At 47.3% G+C, this 19422-nt stretch overlaps 1 protein-coding gene across 3 annotated transcripts in view; it reads left to right on the top strand.

Moving 5' to 3' along the window:
- The window catches only part of FARP1 (FERM, ARH/RhoGEF and pleckstrin domain protein 1), a 305988-nt gene continuing 287300 nt past the window's right edge, over positions 735–19422 (top strand). Inside the window, exon 1 of one of the 3 annotated variants that reach the window (XM_018056422.1) lies at positions 735–833. The gene's annotated coding sequence lies outside the window, so the exon portion shown is untranslated. Of the gene's footprint in view, positions 834–1396; positions 1505–19422 lie in introns of those variants that run through there. The other 2 variants (XM_018056421.1, XM_018056420.1) reach the window with 2 other exon arrangements.

The following is a 19422-nucleotide window of genomic DNA, read 5'->3' as shown; positions in this document are numbered from 1 at the left end:
TGAGTTACCAGGTAAGCCCGGAAAACTTCTTTAAGGCGCCAAATGGCCAGGGCGCTGGAGCCGGTGGCCGTCAGGGGTGGGTGCCCTCCGGATCTAGCCGAGGGTGGTTTTACCTTTGGAACCTGCCTCCAGTCCTTTGCCCTCCATGTGTAGAGGGTCCATCCAAGAGGAGAAGAAAAGGCAAGACCCGGAGCTGAGGATGGGGGATGGAGGTGTAAAGCGATAGCTCTCAGCTGGAGGATGGGAACCACTGACTTTTCCCTCTTAGGTCCCTGCCTGCTGGGTCCTTGAACCTTGCTCCCGCCTGCATCGAGTTCCCGGAGCTCCGAGGCCCCACAAGAATCTGTAAACAGCTGACCTATTCCACTCCTTTCCCGTGCGCGGGCATCGCTCGGGTCCCCGGAGGGGGCGTGGAGGACGCCGGGCCGCGGCGGGGGAGGGGAGGTGACCACTGCCCCCTCCGGGATTAAGTCCCTCGTGGCCCAGGGTGGTGCCGGAAGCCCGCTCCAGTGGCCCGGGGAAGGGGAGGTGCCCGTGGGTCCCCGCACCGCGCCGCGGCCCGCGCGGAGACGGAAAGTCCTAGGAGGTGGGCACACGGGCGGAGCTCCCTCTTGAACGACCGCAAGCACGACTCGCAGAGTCCCGATCCTGGCCGATCCTCCGCCAGCGGCAGGCGGTGTCGCCCGGGCGCTCGTCTCCCGCGCCCTCATCTCGCTTTCGACCGCAGCGGCGGGACTGGTGCGTCCCCGCTGGCTCGGCGCTCTCCCCGGCGCCTCCTGCGTTCAGGCCGGGCGGCGGCCGAGCGTCGAGCCCGGCTCGGGCCGCAGGACCAAGTAAGGCGCGGATCAGAGGTGGGCTCGCCGGGCCGGGGAGGGCGCTCGCGGCAGGCAGCCCCGGGGCGCACCTGCCCCCGGGGCGGAGCGGAGCCGGGGCGGGGTGCGCCGGCTCGCAGGGCGCGGGCGCGGACGCTGGAGGGGGCTGTGGCTCTCCGGCTGTCCCCGCGGCTCGGGCGGCGCGGCGCTGGGGCTCTCCCGCCCCTCGCCGAGGGGCCGGCCCAAGCCCGGGGAGGGGCTCGCCTGCCTTCACTTCCCGCTCCCCGGCCTGGAGGCGGCGGGGCCGGCGCGGGCGCAGGGGGCTGCGGGCAGCGCTCGGCTGGCGCGCGGGGCGGGGACGCGGCCGCCGCCCGCTTTGCGCCGCTCCTCCCCGCGCTAGCGGCGCTCGGCCCGGCGTCGAGGCGGCCATGGCGACCCTGAGCCCGCTCCCCACCCACCCCGCCTGCTCCGCCCTCCCCTCCGCCCCGCGCCACCTTTGATGGCTCGGACCTCGGCCGGCCACCGCCAGCCCCGTGCGCGCGTCCGCGCCGCTGCCGCCGCCCGCGGGTATTAATAGCCGAGCGTCCTCGCCGCACGCGCAGCCGGAGCCGCCGCGCCCTCGGCCGCCCGGGGCTCGGAGCTGCGGAGCCCGGAGGCCGGGAGCGGGAGCCGGAGCCGCCAGCGCCGTGGAGGTAGGAGGCGCGCGGCGAACAATGACCGCGGCGGGCGGGCGGCAACTTGTGCGAGTCGGGCACCCGGAGCCGACCGATCCGGGCGCGGCTGGAAGGAGCTGCGTGGCCCGCGGGTCCTGCCCGCGGGAGGTGTGGCGGGTGGCATCGGGCTTCCTCTTAACTAAGGCGGGAGAGTCGCCCTCCAGCCAGGCAACAATAGCCGGAGCTCCGGGGCCTCAGGGCCCCGCGCCGCCCCTTGCGCCCTCCTCTCACCTCGGCGGACTCGAGCCGCGGACTCCGCGCGCGTCCCTACTCTCCTCTCCCCGCCCCGCGGCGCCCTCCCCCCGCTTCCTCCCATCCCACCCGGCGCGCTGACAGCGCCCGACGCGGCTTCCGGACCTCCGGCCGCAATCTGGGCTCCCGAGGCCGCCCGCGGGCCGGGGGGTGGCCGCTGGCGCGGGTGCTCGCGCCTCGCCCACGCGCGGCGCGGGGACCCCGGGTGGGTGACAAAGAGGAACACGCCCTCCCGCCGAGTTGCATTTTTGTCCCTCGTTACCGCCAGCCTTTATGGAGACCAAAGTTTTCTCCCCCCCACCGCTTTTTTAAAAGCAAAGGACACAGATTTTTGTGGTGAGCGTTTCAAAACAACTTCTGATTGTGGTTTTACGATTTAAGTTACGGAAACTTTAGCTGTGTGATTCGGCCAGACCCTTTGAGAGTGTGTGCATGTGTGTGTGTTTTATTCGAGGGGGAACACGCGTTCCCGGGCATCAGTCTGGATGTCGTGTCTGGCCGTGGGAGCCCAGCTCTGGAATCTGTGCAGGGTCTCCCAGAAAACAAGCGAGGTGCGACGCACGAACTGAGGACCCTGGTTATCAGATCCTCCGCTTGAGATACGGAAAGATTGCCTCGCATCTGGAACAGTTTAGCCGGCTCAGCCTGTCTCTGTGATCCTTCTGGAGTACCATGGTGGCCTCTGGCTGTTTCATTTTATGGTCCTGGTTAATGTCTTGCTTGTTAGTTTCCCAGGTTTGACTTGCTCAGCCCTGCCCTCCCCTGTATTACTGTTCCACCCTGAGCCATGGCTTTTGGGGACCCCCATCTCTCCCACCCCGCAGGCAGCGTCTTCAGCCGGAGCCAAAACCCAGCCTAAACCCTGTGGGTTAGGTTCACTGTGCTTTGCGCCTGGTGACTTGGCCAAGCCCATTTCAGAACATCTTCCAGCATTGTCTTGCTTTTCTTACTCAGTCTAAACCAGACAGAAAGCAGGAAGAAAGGCTTTTTCGGTCCTGAGAGCTTTGGGACATTTGCCTTAAAAACTGTCCTCACTGTTGTGATCAGGCAGGCCCTTCTGAAGTCTCCAGCTTTTGGCTGTCTTCCACATTCCACAGCCTTTTGGTTGGGGCTTTACCTTCAGCCTTTCCGTAGGGTTGGTCTTCTGACAATGCTCTACATGTGGGTTCAGCATCCACATGGCTCACTTTATATTCCTGCAGCATCCTTCTGCAGCAAGGCACCAATATTGGAGTTACTCCAAGCACAACGGAACGTTTGTGTTTTTAGAATGTCTGGCTAATAGATCTGCTTCTGGGTAAAATAAATAGACATATGATTGGCCAGTGGCTGGCTTCCTGGGCGAAGTGTTGGTGGAAATAGTAAGCTGCTAGCCTAGCGCTTCCCATAATCTCTTCTTTCTTCTTTGTGGATGAGAAACCTGAAGTATCTGGTGATGATGTAGCTGTTCTCCATGGGGTCACAGACTCCTGCGTGTCCCCTGTAAGTTGGGCTGTGCTTTTTCATTCTAGGAGGGCTTCCCCTTTGGGAATCCTGAAGCGAGGTTTATAGTGTCCCTTTTCACACAATTAGTCTTTTCCTGGAATTTTATACAGGGATTGAATTCCCTAGGTCATAATAGAATACTAAGGCTACACTGTGGCCAAATTTACCAAAAGGAGACTTAAAATCTACCCTAGATAATTTTCTTCTGGTGTATTGCAGTTATGTCGTAATTATCTGAAGACTGTGACGAACTTGGGTGAGCATTTTTGTTTTTCTTTTCATTTAAAAAACTGTTGGAGGAAATGGTTTCTAAGAAGATAAGAATTGAATATAGTATTGAAAGGGTTACTTTTTTAAAGTGGAATTCATCCTTTAGCATTCATTGAACTCTAATAGTCATAGAAGAGTTTAATTCATTTGGAGAATGGTATATATTTGTAAGGATATATAAATATATATGCATGTGATAGACATCAGAAATGAACACTTTTTTTCCATCCTTGAGGAGGTTAGAGAACACTAAAGAAGAGATGGAAGCCCAGTTTTTGCTTGCTGAACACTTTAGGAAAGATGGAATGTGGGTTTCCCAGAGGATGAGGGAAGTTGTGTGAATTTGTAGGTACTTGGCTGATGCTTTGACAGCATGGTGAACCAGGCATTTCAAACAAACCTTTTGCAACTGACCTTGCATATTTCAGAGAGCTGCTTAGTGTTTTTGACAAAGGCACTTTCCCCTTGTACTGAAGATGCTACAGATAAGAGAGGGTAAAGAATCCACCTGCAGTACTGGAGACCTGGGTTTCGATCCCTGGGTCGGGAAGATCCCCTGGAGGAGGGCATGGCAACCCACTCCAGTATTCTTGCCTGGAGAATCCCATGGACAGAGGAGCCTGGCGGGCTACAGTTGTGGGGTCGCAAAGAGTCAGACACGACTGAAGCGACTGAGCATGCATTGTAATCCTAAAGTACAATCACTGGAGTCCTTTCTGTTGATACTTTGAGTGCCCAGTGTTCCAGGTGTTGCTTACCATTGTCTGGGAAGGGAAAGGGTGGGATTTTAAAGGTTCCCACGGCTGCACCTCTCCTATTATTTGGTGCTTTTGATTGAAAGGAGGGCTCACCAAGCCTGACTGTTGAATGGGCAATGGTGGACCAACTTTTTTTTTCTCCTTGCTTTGTAATGGTTAGAGTTTCTGCTGTGGCCTCACTTCATCATACAGGCCCCTCACTCTTATTTCCGCCAGGTTACTGGCTTAAGCACTTCCACATGTCGGGAAAGATCAGAGCCCAACGGTTTCCATTCAAATTACTCGAAATACTGACTTCACCATTTCATGCCGAATGCCGCCTTTGTTTTTAATCAAGAAGCCTCCAGAAACTGTTTATTTTAAAAGTGGAGAAACTGTCTTTTAATAGGCTTCCCTCCTCCAGGTTTAATCCAGTGAAAAATATTTTGCCAAGTGGATACTTTGAGCAAAAGAGAACAATTGATACATATTAAATGCCCAAGCTCTAAGCCTTTGACATTTGTGAAATAAACCAGGGACCATAGGTACAAGGGGCCTAAAAGTGAGCGCATGCTCATTGCTGCCCATGAACTCAGGCAGTTTTCTTATTTAATATGGGATGGAAATTAGAGACAGACGGCAAGATTGGCAATTAAATTAATATGAGAATTCATCATTTACACTGAATTAATTTCATGTGTTAGATGGTCATATTTGTGCATACATTTTCAAACAAAAGGGCCTTGGGCCAAATTAGATTATCTTTTTTCTATTATGTAAAATTCTTCATCCACAAGAGCAACTGCACTCTATGTGTAGACTGTGGGCTTTCCGTAACGGTATCGTATAAGAAGACATAAATCCAGTATTATGATGCCTTTCACTTTTTGTTCTCATCATATTAATTCAGGATCTGCCATATAGTGCATGACACACAACAAATCTTTGCTAAATACTTGCTGAGTGAATAAGCATAAACCTCATTTTCATGTCCTTTCAAGTTAGCCTTTAAAATGTTTAAGGGAAATCTGATATTAGCCCTGACAAGTTGTTGTTCTCTGGGAACTTGAAAATTTGATATTTGATTTCATTTCTGTTTTGATCTAATTTAACCATTGAAGCTAACCTTTAAAGTTAGGTATTGTAAAAATATACAGACTTATTTTTAAGAAATCCGACACAAAAAAGCATGAAGAAGAAAGTAAAACCTACCTGAAAAGTTTGCTTCTGGGATAACTTTCCTTCTTCCTGAGAGATGTTTCTTTGAAAGTTCCACGAGAGAGCGTTTATTGGGCTGTGCGCTTGCGTCAAGTTGCTGCAGTCGTGTCCGACTCCGTGCAACCCCATGGACTGCAGCTCACCAGGCTCTTCTGTCCATGGGATGCTCCAGGCAAGAATGCTGGAGTGGGTGGCCATTTCTTCCTCCAGGGGAATCTTCCCAAGCCAGAGGGTAACCTCAATTTTTGTGGGCCTTGAAATTTGTTCCAGAATGATGAATTAGCTGGGTGTGCAATTCTGGATTATTGTTTCTGTGTTAATCCACTGTCTTCTGGTCCGTTTGTTGTTGCTGTTATGTCCGCTGTCAGGCTAATTGTTATTTGTAAATAGTCTCTTTTTCTCTCTGCTTTTAAGACCCTTTGCAGTTCTGCAATTTCACAAAGCCTAGGTGTAATTTCCGCTTTCCTTTTACGCCTCTCTCCTCCTCCCTCTTCTTCTCCCTCCTCCTTCCCCCTCCCTCCATCCTCTTATCAGTGTGCCCCTTTCTGCTGCCCTGCGTATTTCAGTGTCTGCTCTGTGTTGGTCTGGTCACCCTTGGCCACTCTGGTTGTTTCCAGTCTGGGCTGTTATGAATAAGGCTGCTGTGAACATTTGTGAACAAGTCTTTGTGCGGAGATCTGTTTTCCTTTTTATTGCTGGGTCTTATAATAAGTGTATGTTTATAAGAAACTGCCATCTGCTTTCCAAAGTGTTTGTACCATTTTACATTCCCACCAATGATATACGAGTGTTCCACTTACTGTAATCCTCATGAGCACTTGAAATTACCCATCTTTTTCATTTTGGCCATTCTGGTGGATATGTCAGTGGTATCTCCTTGTGGTTTAATTTTATATTTCCCTGAAAGAGAATAACAGGTTTTCCTGGGCCTTTTGGCCATTTGTCTGTCTTCCTTCGTGATGTGGCCATTCACACTTGGTTCTTTTCCATTGATTTTTGTCCGATTATTTCATATAGCTTTTGAGTGTAACTGACATGTAAGAAACCGCACATACTTAACGTCATCTTATTTTACAGTTATGAGACTTCTGTGTATATTCTGCATACAAGTACATTGTTAGATAAATATATTACAAACATATTCACCAGGCTATTTTTTAAGCGTCTCTTTTTTTAATGGTATCTTTTGAAGAGCAAAATTTATGAGGAAAACATTGTACACGGTCCACTTATTGAGCTTATTAAAGGTCAGAGAATTTTTTTCAACTTTGGAAAAATAGCACCATTTTGTGTGTAAGACATACACTAATATCACTCTGTTCAGGAGGTCAGACCCCATTTACTTCATGCAGTTCTGATCTTTCCTAACTGAAACTGAGTTGAAAAGACAAGAAAATGGAGGGGGGAAAAAAAAAAACCCAACCAAATCCCTGCTTGTTTTGAAAAATCTGAGGAAATAAGGGGTTTAAGATTGTGATCAAATAAATAGATTTCCAAAATTTAAAATTGAGTTGTTTGTTCTTTTAGCACACAGAAGGATTGTGGAAAAGAAGTATTTTCAAAATCAACACCAAAAAATGGAGCCCTAGGAAAAAGCAAGATGTAACATTCTAAAAAGAGGTCAGAATGGCATATGTGGGTTCTTGTAAAAGCAGTTTAGTTTTCCTATATTGGTGTGAATTTTATCGTGTTATTTATGTATTCTCCTCATTTTCTGAACTGGATAACAAGCGTTGTCAGATCAGAAAGCATGTTTTCCTGATTTTTGTTTCTCCTGCTCATAGAAGGGAAATAAATATTGCTTGACTTGAATTAAAATTTGTGTCATGACTGAAACAGAAGCAGACTCACAGAAACGGAGAACAGACTTGCGGTTGCCAAGGGGGAGGAGGGTGGGGAAGGATGGACTGGGGGCTTGGGGTTAGCAGATGCAAACTACTGTACATAGAATGGATAAACAAGGTGCTACTGTAGAGCACAGTGACCTCTGTTCAAAATCCCGTGCTAAACCATAATGGAAAAGAGAAGTACATACATACATAAATTAAAAATTTTCTGTGTTGAAAACTCCATGGCATTTTAGGATACGGAAGTTAGAGATTGGTATTAAAGGTAAGAAGAGTTGGGAATATAGATATTAAGATGAGACCGATCGGCCCTTCTGTATGTTGTCCATCTTTGTGATGTTGGGCAAGTTATTGGTGCTCTTTCCCTGAAACCTCAAGGGGCCTTCAAGAGTGCATTTATCGTCAAGTGATAGAATCTTTGACTTATGGCAGTGAAAGTCACCAATTAGTTGCCTCAAATAAGAGGAAAGGAAGGGGTCCCTGGTTCAGTGTCTCAGCTCACAGCATCACCCAGGACACAAGTTCTTTCTGTCCTTCTACCCTGCCATGCCCAGCTTGTTGCTTTCTGTACTTAGGCTTGTTGCCCAGAGGTTAATGGCACTGCTGCAGCCTGCTTAGCTGTTACCGCTAAGGGCTGCTGCAGTTCCATCCCGCTCAGTGTGACACATTTGTTGTCGTCAGGAAATAATGGCACGGCCTTCTTCACACTCCTTTTGTCCTTAATCAAAGTGCTTCTCAGAAGCTGCCGACATTTGGTGGTCTTTGAAGAAGGATCTGGGGAGTGTTTCTGTACTCTCACAGAGATACCCGATAGCCGGACTGAATGTGATGTCTGGAATCACAGCAGCCATGTTGTGATCAGCCTTGGGATGAGGCCAAGAGGATGATGGGCTGAAAGATGGAAGCAGAGTTCTTGTGGGCATCACTTAGTCACCAATCTTCCTGCACCTGGAGCTTAGTATACTAAATCATAGCAAGTTTTATATACCAAATAATGCCAACCTGGACTTAGTGTATTAAACAATAAATTTACCCACATTCTAATTCTGTTCTTGTCGTCCAAAGCATCGTGACTGATACATTCATTGGAAGACTTTGCCTTTCTTTTTTAAAAAATATCTTGTCTTTTTTGGTCTGCTTTTAAAACAATGAAGTGTAGTTGATTTACAATATTATGTTAGCTTCTGGTATACAAAATAGTGATTTGATATTTTTGTAGATTGTGCATCATGCTAGGGTTATTAGAATATTATTGGCTGTATTCCCAGTGCTATTCATTATATCCCTGTGACTTCATTTTATAACAGAACATTTGTACGTCTTAATGCTCTTCACCTGGTTTGCGCATCGCCTCACCCCTCCTCCCTTTCGGCAGTTTTTCCTCTGTACCTGTGAGTCTGTTCCTGTTCCGTTATATTTATTCATTTGTGTTTTAGAGTCCACATATAAGTGAAAATATGCAGTATTTATCCTTCTCTGTCTGACTTATTCCACTTAGCATTGATCCCTGTAGGTCCATCCATGTTGTCCCAAATGGCAAACTTTCCTTCTTGATGGCTGAGTGACAGCCCAATGTGTACTATCCGTGTGTTTTCTCTGTCTGCCCTTCTGTCAGTGGCCATTTAGGTTGTCTCCATGTCTTGGCTATTGTGAATGACGCTTTAGTGAACACAGGGGTGTGTGTTTCTTTTTGAATTAGTGTTTTCATTTTCTTTAAGTAAATACCCAGGAGTGGAACTGCTAGATTGTATGATAGTTCTATTTTAATTCTTTGAGGAGCCTCTGTACTCTTTTCCATAGTGTCTGCACCAATTTATCAATATATTCCCACCTCCAGCGCTGGAGGGTTCCTTTTCTCTACATCCTCACCAATACTTGTTATTTCTTGTTCTTTTTTTGATGAGAGCCTTTCTGACAGGTTGGAAGACTTGATCTTTCATCTGCCATTTGACATTATCTATGAGAAAAAGGGTTTCTTACTGTTAATTATGTGGAAAGTGGCTTAGTGATCATAACCAAGTTGCTGTGAAAGATGAATGATTTTTAAGGACTGTAGGTATTTGATAACATGTGCAAATCTTATCACTATATCTGCATAAATTTCACCTTTTCCTCTCATGATGGCCTTGCAAGACATCTGCTTAGAATTGACCATTTGGAGTTTGGATTAGATTTGTGAGGCCATTATTAATCAGAGATTAATGTCTTTCTTTATAATCTTGCCAAATCTTTTGATTCTCTGGCATGAAATCTTATTGGGGGCCAATGTTATTAGTAGAGGGAGCTGCCTGGCAATGTTAGGATTTGGGTACTACATTCAAAAATTAGACACAGGTATTTATGACCCTGTAAAGAAAGGTTGAATTATTTTCTGATAACCTTAATCCAGGCAAATGAATTGAATGGAAAATATCCAAGTGAAGAACTTGCAGAATATAGAATTAGAAGATTCCAGTCTATTTTCATTTGATTGATATGACTTTTAAAAAAGAAATCTGGTCGTTCTCCCACCCCTTACTATCAAGTTGGTCAGGTGACCAGGGTAATTTGCATATTCACTGCCATTTTATTTTTACTTCATTTTGTGCAAGGACTTATCAACTTAACAGGTATTTGATTGACCAGCTGTGTTGAATTACTAGTTACTATTGGTGCCACAAAATTAGGCCCCAGTTCTCTGCTATCAGAGTGTAGTATCCAGACCAGATTGGAGAAGTTATCTAGATAATTACAATATGACAAAAGCTTTGCAAAAGGTGCTGTAGGGTGGAAGTGTTCAGATATTAAGACATTGGGTTCTGGTTGGAAGTTGCGTTTAAGTTGAGCTTTCAGTGAAGAAGTGTGTTTTTGTTTGTTAACTTGTTTGCTCAGTTTAGTATTCCCTTTGTACTCAGCTTTTTGTAACAGGATTAGAAAAGTATTCATGTATAAAACAGAAAGTAAAAATTCCTTGCAGTCCTGCTGGTCAGAATTTATGAAAATTAAAATTTGATTTATTTCCATTTGACTCTTGGCATATTCAATATGTTCCCAGTATTTGTCTCTCTACATACAGACATACCTTTTTTAAAAATTGTGAGAACAATGCATGTATAATTAGAAGCCACTTTCCCACCTTAACCGCTGAGTGTTTTCCATATTGGGTTTTCTTTGAAATGAAAATTTTAATGACTTTATGATGTTTTCCTGTATAATTCTACATAATATACCTAACATTGCCCTTTATTGGTCTGTTTTTTTTTTTTTTTTTGCTTGCAATATTTGAGTGCTGTGACTATCTGTAGTGGAAAGAGGGTTCTTTTGTTGCAAGGGGCAGACACCCATCTTGAGTCATAAGAGGTAGAATGGGGAATTTGGTAGCTCTCAATACCAACCCCAGAACAGGCCAAGGTGAGTCGTCTCAGGAATTGAGACCTGGCTGCGAAGACTCCATCGACCTGTGGGATTGGCTTCATGTTCCTGGTTCTCTCCACTGGCACTTTGGGACAGTTTGCTGGTGATGGTGGGGCTGCCCTGCGCATCGCAGGAACTGTAGCATCCATTGTTGTTTAATCACTGAGTCGTGTCCGACTCTGCGACCCCATGGACTGTAGCCCTCCAGGCCCCTCTGTCCATAGGATTTCCCAGGCAGGGTTACCAGAGTGGGTTACCATTTCCTTCTCCAGGGGATCTTCCTGACCCTGGGATCGAACCTGTGTCTCCTGCCTTGGCAGGTGGACTTTTTACCACTGAGCCACCGAGGAAGCCCATAGCATCCACGGCCCCACCTTAAAAGTCAGGCAGCGCCCCCTGCCCCCCTCCCCAATCATGCTGGTGATTCATCACACCTTTTCGCTTGTTCCATTCCCGGGGATGAAACGTTCATGCCAGTCATGCTGGGATTGAGACTCACCAAGTTGAAGTTTGAACCCCCATCTCCACCCCTCCAGGGAAGGACTCCTGTTTTGGCCAGATGAGGGACCCCTCTTGTGACGGAGGGGTGTACCAGGATGGTGTGGGGATGGGGAACAGCAGCTTTTCCAGGTGGGTAGGATTGACACACAAAAATAAGGGGAAATAACTTCCTGGGGGAGAGCCCAGCGGGGAAGGAGGGACAGGGACAGGAAGGAGGGGCACCGTCCATACCTCCCGGGGCTGTGCCAAAGCTGGAGGATTCCCATCAGGGCAAGATTGATGTCTGAGCACCGAGAGCTGCAGTTCTAACCTAATGGTCCCTTGTGAGTGGCGTCACAGTGGTTAGATATCAGCCCCAAACAACCTTCCTCTCGCTTATATTCAGACACACCATCCAGAATGGGAGGAGAGAGGTGGAACTCGATCAAGCTTGCTCAGGGTGAGTCTGTAGCAAAGCTGGCCCCTGCAGAAGCCCACCAGGTAGGCTGGAATGGGAGTTGTGCCTCTATGCTCTTTTATCACTTGTGATGACTCTTGAGGTGCCCCCTGCCTTCTTGAATTCTGGCCACACTGGGTCTTCCTTGTGGCATGCAGGCCATCTCTGCTTGCAGCCTTTGGGCTTCTCTTGTTCCTGGTTTATTTCCCCGTGGTACGTAGGATCTTAGCTCCCCAATCCAGGGATCGAACCTGCATCCCCTGCATTGGGAAGGTGAACTCTTAACTGCTGGACCATCAGGGAAGTTCCATGTGCTCCCTTTCTCTGTTGTTGGTCAAAGGCACTTAGTAAGCAAGGGTGTTAGCTCCTGGCAGCCCTAACCAGTCCCCAGCAGACAGGACTGTTTCGGGACAACCATATGCTGAGAGAGAAGATACCCATATGTGACCCAGCCAAGCCGTGCCCGTTTTGCTAATTCCCGATCAAAGCAGTGTCTCTGTCTCAGTTCCATTGGCTTACCATTGGAGATTATCCACAGAGTCTTTGGCGAGCCCCCAGGGGAGTGCCGAAGGCGGCTGCTGCCAACGGCGTCCTGACTGGTTTCATCCGTAGAGTAGCTCGCATCATTAGTTACTCCCTGATGTGTGGGTTTTGCCTTTTCCCTCAGAGTTCATTTCTGGAGGTCAGGAGCTGTGTCTCAAAACTTCTGTTCTACTTTCTGGGTGCTTAAAACAGAGTCTTTCTTTGATGGATTAATGAGGATCTTATCATAGGATCTCAGGCAGCTGGAAAAATCACAACTCATTAGAGTCTCAATAACTCTTCACAAGTTAGAATAAAACCGATCTCATTTCTCGCAAAGGTCTGTCAAGCACCTTTTACCCGGAGGGCACTATTCCTGAGATTGACAACAGTGAACAAAACAGGCTGAAAAATCCTCCTCTTCAAGGGGACAGTGTGTATATATAGGTCCAAATTGAGACAGTTTTGACACTGAAAGGCGCTAACTGCCTGGGGTGTCAGAACAAAAGGCGTCTAAGTGGATGGTCACCCTTGTGCTCAGAGAGTGGCCCAAAGTGTGTGCATGTGTGTTTAGTCGCTCAGTTGTGTCTGACTCTTTGCAACTGGGTGGATTGTAGCCCGCCAGGCTCCTCTGTCCATGGAATTCTCCAGGCAAGAATACTAGAGTGGGTTGCCATGCCCTTCTCCAGGGGCTCTTCCTGACTTGATTGAACCTGGGTCTGTTGATTCTCCTGTATTGGCTGGCGGGTTCTTTACCACTGAGCCATATGGGAAGCCTGGCCCAAAGTGGGGTTTTGGGGGGGGGTGGGGGCTGGTTTTCCCCTGAGGCTGTCATATGCCCTCAGGATAGTCTGGGTCCTGTGGCTTCAGGGATGTACCCCATCATTCACCCACTGGACACATTTATTGAGAGTCTGTGAGGCTGTGTTTGTGTCCTCCTAAAAGATGGTTTGCTCTCAGGCGAGGCTGTTTGCAGGGACATACAAGTGGGAGGTTTGTCCTCTGGAGGAAAATAATGAATGGAATTGTTTGAGAGATGGTAGACTCCTGAAATATAGATCAGCAGATTCCAAGTAACTTGCTGGTAGAAGTCCTTTTGACCAGCATTTTTTTTTTTTTTAAGCTTTGAAAATCAACAGGGCTCTAGGCCCTGAAGGTGATTTAACAAGACACAGTTAAGGGGAAAAAGGAGTTGAGATTGCTTTGGAAGGAAATCACACGTGCATTAAATTAAAATATATATATGTTTATTTACAGTAAAAGTGCCCTCTCTGCCCCCTGTAGCGTTCTATGAGTTTTACCATGTGTGTGGATTTGTGTGACCAACACCACAGTCAGGATGTGGAATTTAAAAAAAAACGTTTATTTTATTTATTTTTGGCTGTGTGTGGTCTTTGTTGTTGCGTGGGCTGCTCTCTAGTTGCATGAGTGTGCGGGCTTCTCACTGCAGCGGCTTGCTGTCAGTCACAAGCTCTAGGGCGCGTGGCGTCACATGCAGCGCGTGGACTCTGTGTGGCTCCCCGGCTCTAGAGCACAGGCTCAGTAGTCGGGGCATATGCGTGATTGCTCTGTGGCATGTGGGATCTTGCCGGGCCAGGGGTCTAACCTGTGTCTCCTGCGCTGGCAGGCGGATTCTTTAACCACCGGGGAAGCCCCAGGATATGGACCATTTTGAGCAGCTCGAAACATTCCCGTGTTGTTCCTTTCCTTTGGTTCACCTTCCCCTGTCCCCTCCCGCCACCCCTGTTACCGGCTCCTCTTTGCTGTGGCTCTATCTGTTCTTCTTCAGAACATCTTATAAGTGGAATCACAGTGCGTGAACCTTTTTTGAGACTGGTTTCTTTCACTCACTCACACAACGTCTCTGAGATTCTCCTGAGTTGTTTTTAACATCACTCTTGCCCTTCGGTTGCCGAGTACTGTTCCGTTGTATGGATGTACCACAGTCTGCATAGCCATTCACTTGTTGAAGGATGTTGGGATTGTTTCCAGTTTGGGGCAATTGTAAATAGAATGGCTACACGTGCAGCTGCTAGAAGCTTTCATGTGCAGGTCTTAATATGGGTGTGATTTCTCACCGGGAGGTGCCCAGAAGTGGTGTCCTCCCGAGCATGTGATGTTGTCCATGATTTTCTTTGTAGCTGTTTGATCAGGTGTGTAGTGGTGTGTCAGCATGGCTCTTTATTTTTTGTTTAACAAAACATGCTGAGAAAACATCAGTATAGAAGGGGCTTATTCAAAGATAATGACTCCTATGTCTGACGCAGGATACAGCATGCTTGGGGCTGGTGCATGGGGATGACCCACAGAGATATTATGGGGAGGGAGGTGGGAGGGGGGTTCATGTTTGGGAACGCATGTAAGAATTAAAGATTTTAAAATTAAAAAAATAAAAAACTAAAAAAAAATAATAATAAAAAATAAAATAAAATGGAAAAAAAAAAACCCCCCAAAGATATTGACTAGATCCTTTCCTGGGCTACATGGTGGTGGTTTATTTTTATTTATTTATTTTTTTAATGGTGGTGGTTTAGACACTAAGTCGAGTCCTTGAGTCTGACTCTTTGCAACCCCATGGACTGTATCGCCTGCCAGGTTTCTCTGTTGTTTTGCTGAGAAGTTTCACTTTCATCTCAGGTTCAAAGGATTTGTTAACAAAATAAGGCACTTGTTATATACAAATAAATAATACCAATATTTATCAGAGAATTAGGACTTCCCTGGTGGCTCAGACGGTAAAGCGTCTGCCTACCATGCTGGAGATCGCAGTTCGATCTGGGTAGGGAAGATCCCCTGGAGAAGGAAATGGCAACCCACTCAAGTACTCTTGCCTGGAAAATCCCATGGATGGAGGATCCTGGTAGGCTACAGTCCATGGGTCGCAAAGAGTCGGTCACAACTGAGTGACTTCACTTTCACTTTCATTAGAGAATTATCTAGCTTACTTTCAATATACTAACATAAAAAGACAAAAGAAACAGCAGAGGATACTTCACCAAATTGGGTTTAGACCAACACCCAGACTCAAAGAGCGCTGGGAAGTCCCAGGACACAGCACATCTGGAGTCTCAACTGGGAAAAGGTCCCAGGCAGCACATTGGCTCTGGGGGTGAGACTTCAAAGATTGCAGTTAGGTTCCCTGTTCATAATCCCGGCAGGAAAACCGATATCACCATCAATCTGTGAGCAAATAGCAACTCTGGTGTCATGCTAATATTGTTTGTTTTGTCTTGAAAAACTTGGAATATTGTTCAGCCTGGGGCTTGGTTGGCCAGACCCCCTCCAGGGGCTCAACAATCTCAAGACTATCTCATCTGTGGTGTGGCAAGTCCTGCACTCACAGCAAGCAGTCACTAACAGTTACAGTCAGGGCAGTGTCCCGGCAGGTTAGGAGCAAGGTCAGAGGCCTGTTCTGCTTTGTCTCTGAAGCCTAAAGAAGACTGTTTATTTAATCTCCCTAACATCTGTCCATGGGATTTCCCAGACAAAAATACCAGAATGGGTTGCCATTTCCTTCTCCAGGGGCTCTTCCCCACCCAGGGATTGAACCTGTGTCTCCTGCATTGTAGGTGGATTTTTTACTACTGAGCCACTAGGGAAGCCTATAAGCAGAGGCTTAATAAACTCTGTTAGCTGCCCATTTTTGGAAGGGATGAGTCAAAAAGCAATTGTGTATATGAAAGCTGAGGCTCAGAATGTAACAATGCCAGCAAGAAATAGAGGTAAGTAGCATGTGGCGTAGCAGCAGCATGTGGCATAGATACTTAGCTCAGAGACCTGGTAGGGTGTGGTGGTTTGATTTGAGTATCTTGTTAATTCTCTATGTGAATATACAGTGATAATGATTAAAAGAATTATAGCAGCAACTGAAAGGCAGTGGAGACCTGGAGGAAAGAGCACAGGCTTCAGGGCCTGGATTCATTATCTGCTACTGTGTGACACACTTCTCCCAATTTGAGTGACTTATGTTAGCAGACCCAGGTTCGATCCCTGGGTCAGGAAGATCCCCTAGAGAAGGGAATGGCAACCCACTCCAGTGTTCTTGCCTAGAGAATTTCATGGAGAGAGGAGCCTGGCGGGCTACAGTCCATGGGGTCACAAAGAGTCAGACGCTACCTAGTGACTAACCCACACGTCAGTAGTAAATAATGTCATCGCCTTGGAGAAGGCGATGGCATCCCACTCCAGTACTCTTGCCTGGAAAATCCCATGGACAGAGGAGCCTGGTAGGCGCCAGTCCATGGGGTCGCAAAGAGTCGGACACGACTGAGCACCTCACTTTCACTTTCACAGCTTCTCTGGGGCAGGACTCTGGGAGTGTCTTAGACGGGCGGTCTGGCTTGGATATTTGCAGTAGAGATGTCAGCTGGGGTGGTAGGGTCTGTTTCCAAAGGAGCATCTCAGGTAGGCTGCTGGAGTGTCCTTACAGCATGGTGGCTAGGTTGTCCCAGAGCGAGTAGTTCGTGAGGAGACCAAGGTGGAAACTGCCGTGACGTTAATGACCTAGATGGGGAAGTTCTACTCGGTCACTTCCACAGATTCTTGATCACACAGGCCAGCCATGATTCAGTGGGGGGTTGACTACACAAAAGTGGGGGTGCCAGTTGGCAAGGGTCATTGGGAGCCATCTTGGAAGCTGGCTCCCATGGGACTGGAGGGACCTGTGTTACAGAAAGAGACTCACAGACTTAGAAAACGGACTCCTGGTTGCTGGGGGGAAGGGATAGTTGAGGACTTTGGGAAGGACATGTACACACTATTTTTAAAATGGATAACTGCCCCCTGCCCCCACAATTGGAAAGCACATGGAACTCTGCTCAGTGTTATGTGGTAGCCTGGATGGGAGGGGGTTTTGGCAGAGAATGGATACATGTTTATGTACGACTGAGTCCCTTCACTGTTTGTCTGAAACTGTCACGACATTGTTAATTGGCTGTACCCCAATACAAAATGTTTTTGGTGTTAAAAAAAAAATGAAATCCCAGAGTCAGCGTTATCAGATCCACAGTTGGTGGTGAGGGTCAAGGCCTGTGGCAGGGGAACAGGGGCTTTTCCCTGGGTGGTAGGTACCTTGGCAAAGACTGAAGGTTGAAAAATTGTCAATTTTTCAAGAGGTTGAAAAATTCTCCCGGTGGTTTGATTCCTTTTATTTAAATAATGCCTGCGCTTTGCTGTAGGAAGGGGAATCTGAGAGACACAGAGGTGGTCTGTCTGCTCACGGTGCCATGCTGTTTGGGTGCCACTTTCCTGCTTATCCTGAGGAGCTAACCAGGGTAGGCGTCATTCTCCATTCTCACTTGCTGTCTTCCCCTGGCATAGCTCAGTGCTAGGAATGGCCCTCAGTTCTGCCAGCTGAAGATGCAGATAAGAAAAGTCTAGTGGCTGAGACTCAGTACTCCCAGTGTAGGGGTCCCAGGTTCAATTCCTGGTCAGGGAACTAGATCCCACTTGCCGCAACAAAGAGTTCGAATGCCAGGACTAAAAGAGCCTGCGTGCTGCAACGAAGACCTGGCATAGCCAAATAAATAAATATTAAAAGAGAGAGAGAGAAAAGTCTATCACCAGAAAAGTCCATGCTCTTTGTGACTCAGTTAGGGACCTTCTCCTAGTACAGCTGTAGGCAAGCACACCAGACCAGGGCGACCTGAGATAGATCTGCAAGTTCAGGATCAGACTCTGTCTTTTGTTTTGTTCTTGTTCTGTCAGCCAATCTTGTCTAACTCGTGGCAACCCCATGGACTGCAACATGCCAGGCTTCCCTGTCCTTCACCATCTCCTGGAGTTTGCTCAGACTCATGTCCATTGAGTCCATGATGTCATCCAACCATCTCATGCTCTGTCGCCCCCTTCTCCTCCTGTCCTCAATTTTTCCCACCATCCAGGTCTTTTCCGGTGAGTCGCATCAGGGGACCTCGCATCAGGTGTTCAGAGTATTAGAGCTTCAGCATCAGTCCTTCCAGTAAATATTCAGGGTTGGTTTCCATTAGGATTGATTTGATCTCTTTGCAGTCCAAGAGACTCTCAAGAGTCTTCTCCAGCAGCACAGTTCAAGCCTTTGCTGGTGGCTCAGATGGTAAAGAATCTGTTTAACAGTGTGTTATTTTGTTCATTGTGAATTAAAAAAATTTTTTTTTTCTGATTTTTAAAAAATTAATTAAATGAAAGATGATCTTAGTTGTGAGTTTTGGCATCCCCTTAAATTTCACATCCAGGGCCATGCTTCACTTGCCTCACCTTGACCCCACGCAGCCAGTGGCTCTGGAGTCAGAATGAGGAAGGTCTGATCAGCTCACGGGAGTTCAGCATCCTTTTCAGCATTGCGATACTATTTTATTTTCCCCTTTGAGACATTTTGGGGGACGAGTCACCAGTCTTAGAGGACACATCTTGGCCCTTTGCCGTCGCTGCTCTGTCCCAGCTTGACACAGTGGTTGGTTCCAAGGTTACTTTCAGAATTTTAGCTCTGAGACCCTGACGCCCAGGTCTGATGAAGGCCTGTTAGAGTTTCGGAGAGTGGTGTTTTGTCACTCGGCGTGGATGTTTGGGAGCTGAAACAGGAAGGAGATCTGTTTTCAGCTTAATAGCCACATGACAAAGGACCTGTGCCATGAGGCTTTCCTGGGCGCCGATGCCAGCCTGGCACTGAGTACTGTCGCTCTGCTGGCAGAGCTCGTGTGGTTCAGGGCTCTGGCTGCACTAGCCTGGTGCAGGGGGATGGCTGCCCGCTTCTCCCCTGCGTTGCTTGCAGAGTGGCTTTCGGGTAACCTGAACAGATCAGAAGCCTGGCCTGATGTATTTCACATGGGAATTAGCTGTGCTTCCTTGAATCCTTTTTTTTAAATAAAGCTTTTTAAAATCACCTTGTTTCTTTTGCATAGTCTCTTTTTTAATTGTAAAAATAATAGGATCGTTGTAGAAACTTTGAAAAGTGAACAAGAGTGGTTTGGCAAATACACATACTCACACACGGATTGTTCTCCTCTTCATATTTGCTTTACATAGTTTTCTTTCCTTTGCTTAATTAAAAAAAAAAGGGGTTATTTTAAGAGCAGTTTTAGGTCCACAGTAAATGGAGTAGAAAGCAGAGTTCCTATATACCCCTTCCTCACCTACTACCTCCCCCATTACCAACATCCAACATTTTCCTTAAATTAAAATTTTTTTTACTGTTTAATTTTTTTCAGCTTTATAATATACATTTGTTTTGTGAATTTCTCCCCCCTTAACCTTGCTTCA

This window comes from Capra hircus, chromosome 12, assembly GCF_001704415.2.
Source record: "Capra hircus breed San Clemente chromosome 12, ASM170441v1, whole genome shotgun sequence".
NCBI classification, from domain to species: domain Eukaryota; kingdom Metazoa; phylum Chordata; class Mammalia; order Artiodactyla; family Bovidae; genus Capra; species Capra hircus.
The sequence above is the reverse complement of the archived record's forward strand: the minus strand, read 5'-3'. Positions and strand labels throughout refer to the sequence as shown.